Source organism: Hipposideros armiger, unplaced genomic scaffold (assembly GCF_001890085.2).
Source record: "Hipposideros armiger isolate ML-2016 unplaced genomic scaffold, ASM189008v1 scaffold_77, whole genome shotgun sequence".
Lineage (NCBI taxonomy): Eukaryota > Metazoa > Chordata > Mammalia > Chiroptera > Hipposideridae > Hipposideros > Hipposideros armiger.
Genome location: NW_017731427.1, coordinates 4,150,992 through 4,155,793, shown reverse-complemented (window position 1 = coordinate 4,155,793; position 4,802 = coordinate 4,150,992). Strand labels below are relative to the sequence as shown.

Genomic DNA, 4,802 nt, shown 5'->3' with positions numbered 1-4,802 from the left:
CATCTGGACTCAGACACAGAAGGAGCTTTACAGAAATCCCAGCCAGGCAACACACCTTTGATATTTACTCATAGTTGCATGAATGTCCACATAGTCAAGCTTTAAAGCAAGTGTTTCCTGAAAATAAAGAAATCCAGAAATTAACAGGGCAGTTTGTCCTCCTCACTCTAGTTTCTGGAACAACCGACAAGCACCTTGTCCCTGGTGGCCAACATGCCCCCGGGATTATGTTCGCTGACCCATCGCTGACAGAGCTGACACCACTGGAAGATACTCAAATCATGTCTATGCTGATGAACCTTCGGACACAGCTCAGCCTACCACTGGGCAACACGAAGAAAGCTCTCAAGCTGTGAAGACTGAATTGGAGGGAAGAAACAAAACGCGCAAGGTCTTCCGTGGGTGTTAGGCCTTGAGACGTGGAACCGGAGGACATGTCAGAAGACTGCAGGAGGCAGACGCTCTGGTGGGCAGGCTGGTTAGATTACTGTTTAATGTTACAACAGCTGGTCTTCTATTTGGTTTCAGGTATGCATGTATGAAAATACTATTGTATGCTATCATAATGAGCCATACATAAAAAAAATTCTTTTGCAGGTATTTGAGAAAAAAGAAAATTCCCAAATCTTTCCAGTTCATAAATTTCCTACCCCTTCAAACTCAAAGCATTTTTTATCACACTGTGAATCCAATCTGAATAATTCTACTATTGGCTTTTCTTAAAATAATACACAATAACTTTGGAACTGTTTACATTGTGATGTGCTTATATATTTTTGCCTCAGTTATACCCTTCAATTCTCCAAATACTGGACTGATGTTGGAATGAATCACTGTTTAAGAATTTTAAGACTCCTTAGCTGTCACCTGTCTACAATTTGATAGAGGGAAAAGGATGGGAACTCATTATTGTCAGCATATCAGGAACTCTGGAAAGAATGTAAAACCTGGTAACTTTTCCAGTCCCCCGGAACACCTCTAAGTATTATTACCACCATTTTCTGTAAATTAAAACTATGGGGGTCACGGTAGCTGTAGAACCCACTGGCACATCTATCTAGTCAGCATCCTGAATGGAATTCACCGAGCAGGAAAACCCAGGCTATTTCTCCTGAGCGTACTGCCTCCTCTATGCAAGCAAAGGGATTGGGACCCACACAGGCAAATGCGTTTCTCAACATTATAAAGCCATTTCAGGGCAGGACCAAACTGATTGTCACTTCTGTGCAGTGGTCACACAGAAGACATATTTTCAACACCCCAGTTCAGCAGTTTCCTCCGTTTTAAAAAGGGGACTTAAATAGCATGTATCTCCTAAGGTTCTTATAAGGAATGAATGAGAAAACATAGGTAAAACACTCAGAGCATCTGCTACACAGCAAGGTCGGCCACCATTACTGTAACTCCCATCCTCAGTTGTCGTACAATTTCTTCTTCTCTCCTAGGTCTTCTCTGGCATTGAGAACACCCAGTACTTATTTGTTTTACTGTTTCTGGTTTTACTTTTATGACCGTCTCTCATTTTCTAGAGTATAAAAAATGAAAGGATATTTGACTTCAGTTCAAGAGCCTGACAGTTTAGTCACACTTAAGTGCTTAAAGAAAAAGAAGGGTGTAGTTAAGGCTGTCAGGAAAATATGGGGCTTGTCACACAGCATTGGGCAGATAGTGACAGGGGCAAAGCTGGTGCACATAACCTCTCTGTCCCCCTTTCCAGACATCTTAGGATGGTAAGGTAGGGAGCTGACAGCGAGAGCACACTGAGGAGAGATACTATTGCAGATGAAACAACAAAATGTGTAATACATGCTAGTAATGAAAGAAACTGCTGGTTCTCTCAGTTCTCAGGTTTAATAGCTTCTCGTTGTGAATAATATCCCTCTGAAATATGAATCTATGTACAGGCTTGTATTACATAATTAAATACGTCTTTGATCTGAAGGTCTTAGACTCATCTAAGCAAACTCAGCGTTGAACCACTGATTTATGGGATCACTTTCACTGCCACAGTTAGGGTGATGCTCAACACAAAGGAGAAACGGGGGCTCCATTCGTGGCAAACGTCACTATGTGACATCCGAGGAAAGAGGGGTGGCTGAGGCCACAAGAGTTATCTTCATTTGTTGATATTAAAACAGTAAACACAATTTAACAGATGTTTGAGTGAAAGTATACAACAGAATACTCTATGGACCCATCATGCAGAAAAGGGAGACTCAGTGACACGTCTTTATTTGGTCGCCACACCATATAGGCCTGAATTCATCTCATTAATGTTTCCTTAGGAGAAGGCGCCTGTGTCAGTACTGACAGTGCCCTCCATCGCAGGCAGAAATGCACCACCTTCAGCTCCTCGGGCTTAACGATGCCCGAGGTCAGTGGGTGTCACTTGTGCTGGGTGACCTGAAAGTCAGGGGAGGCCTGAGTCAACTCCCTCCTTACCCAGGATACACAGGCACTATTTTAAAGGCTTTCATTCTGTATGTCATTATAGATGGAGATCAAAACTGTATGGCGAGGGTCACTCTAAAGTGTTTGATCTGAACGGGTCCACTTTAATTCCGTTAATTACACGGAGGCTGTGATCATGTAATCGTCTAGGACAACTGGTCACCACATTGAGATGTGTGATGCATATGAGATCTTCCTGGCTCCATTATCTGATAGAACTTTGCTGTGAATAATAAAAGGAAATTATACGTGAAATATGTCAGAAATAAGGAGCATTATAAGAACATTTGTTGTATTTTTATTCTTTAAGTGGACCATGCCCATAGCAGAGCAGGTAAGTTTTTATCTATTTATATGGTTTTATTAAAACAAATAGGATATTAGCCGTGATATAAACAAATCAAATTTGGAAAGACTAGATTTTTATTTTGGATTCATGTGAAAAAAAGTCATAAATACTGAAAGAAAATACCATGATCACATCACTAGCTTTGCAGATAGTTAACTACAGTAAGCTATCACCTGTGATTTACACTAATGTCTAGCACTGATATGTGCCCACTGTGAAGACAAAATATTTAGTGGATGAGCCTAAGTATTAGGTCAGGACAGTCAGTGCAGCGACTTGGAGGTGCCAGGGCTTGAACCTGGGGCCTCGTGCATGCAAAGCATATGCTCTACCCCTGAGCTACACCCCCAGCCATAGGACAGCTTGATATGCTGATGAATCAATACAGTCATTCCCTTTTAAAAAGATGAGCCAGGCAATCTCTATCCAGGGAACTAAACAGCACTAGTTCCTTGAGTTTCACCCTCCAGTCACAGGAAGTTCTAAGCGTTCCTTAGGCACCTAACATTTGTCCTGCTGCTTTGTGTTTCAACATCATGCTGTTTCCCAAACCTTGTTTACAGAGATGGTGAAGCCCCACCTCCCTTCACACTTCATCTGATTTACATGGTCTCCTCCTCACAGGTCCAAGAAAATGTTTTCATTATATTCCACAATTTTCCCATTACTTGTGTAGGGACAGGGAAAAAAACAACTTTCTCCTCTCCTATGTTCTCTAGCTGAGGTCCCGCAAATGTGAGTGACAAAGACAGATGGAGAAGAGAAAGGCAGAGCTTATTATCACGTGCAGTGCGCAGACAGGTGGGAGAAACGCAGAGACGGGTAACTCAAAGGGGTGATCAGAACTTGCGATGTGTACGGCACCGAAGGACAATCGATGTGTAGAGAAGTGACAAGACAAAGGGAAGGGCTTTAGGCTGTTGGGGTGGCAAACCATGAGACAGTGAATACACAGGGAAACTAATGGAAGATAAGGACCCTCCAGTAAGGTTTGTTTCCACAGACTTCTCAGTGGCTTGCTGTACCTGGTGACGAGGCTGGTATCCGCTCCCTGGTACAGTGGGTGGGGGGGCACCTTCACAAGGGAATTTAAAGTCAGCTTGCAGGTGGGTGGGGGAAGGGCAGAGAGTTCATTGTTTGTCTACCTTTTCGCAATTGCCTTCAGTTCAAGAAATCCTATTTTTTGAGGAGTGGCATATTTGGGGTAACATATTCTAAACTCCTTCACTTTCATCCTGGGGTGAGGGTTTAAACATGTAGAGGGAGCATACTTGTTACCATAATGATGCCTTCCTCAGGACGGAAATGACAATGTGTTCGCTGACAGCTGTAACCGCCCACGCCAGTTACATGGCATGGTCGGGGCCAGAGAACCAGCATTGCTCTGGGTGGTCCTTTTCAAGAGACATATGTCTAAACATGGAGAACTGACAGCATGTGATTTTTACTGGCTGTGATGATCAAGTTTTCTGACAAATAACCTTTTCACAATGAAAGGACAGAAAAATACCACAAGTAAATGGAAAAGCTATTTTTTGGTTTCATCTACTTGATTACAACAACCCATAATGCTGAATGCAGTATATCCCTTGATATGATATTAGCATAGGACCCTCTAAATATTTTATGAGCTCATTGGAGCCTTACAGGAAATCTAATTTCCGGGTTATCACTAACGGCACACTCTGGCTCTGACACTGTTTCTCTTCCCTAAGATGCAAACCTTAAAGCCCATCTTTGCTCTGTCTTAACAACCTTTGGACATCTTGACCGAGACACAATACTAGGAATAACAAAATCGTTTACGAACCAACCCAATGATTCAGGATACTTATGCCAATGGAACTAATAGGAGGCATGGTCCACAATAATGTAGAATTATCAAAGGGGAAAAAAAAGGACCTCTTTTCCTTTTAGCTCTGGTTCCAATGTAATGACTGCTTTGGAAAACCTTTATCCTAATATTATGTTTCTATATAATGCCAGATATTTCACACACACA

The 4,802-nt window shown here is 42.2% G+C and overlaps 1 non-coding gene across 1 annotated transcript; it reads right to left on the bottom strand.

Moving 5' to 3' along the window:
- Positions 1 to 3,077: 3,077 nt before the first annotated feature.
- TRNAA-UGC (transfer RNA alanine (anticodon UGC)) lies at positions 3,078 to 3,149 on the bottom strand. Its single transcript has one exon. It is a non-coding gene; the product is annotated as a tRNA-Ala (tRNA).
- Between the last annotated feature and the right edge of the window lie 1,653 nt (positions 3,150 to 4,802).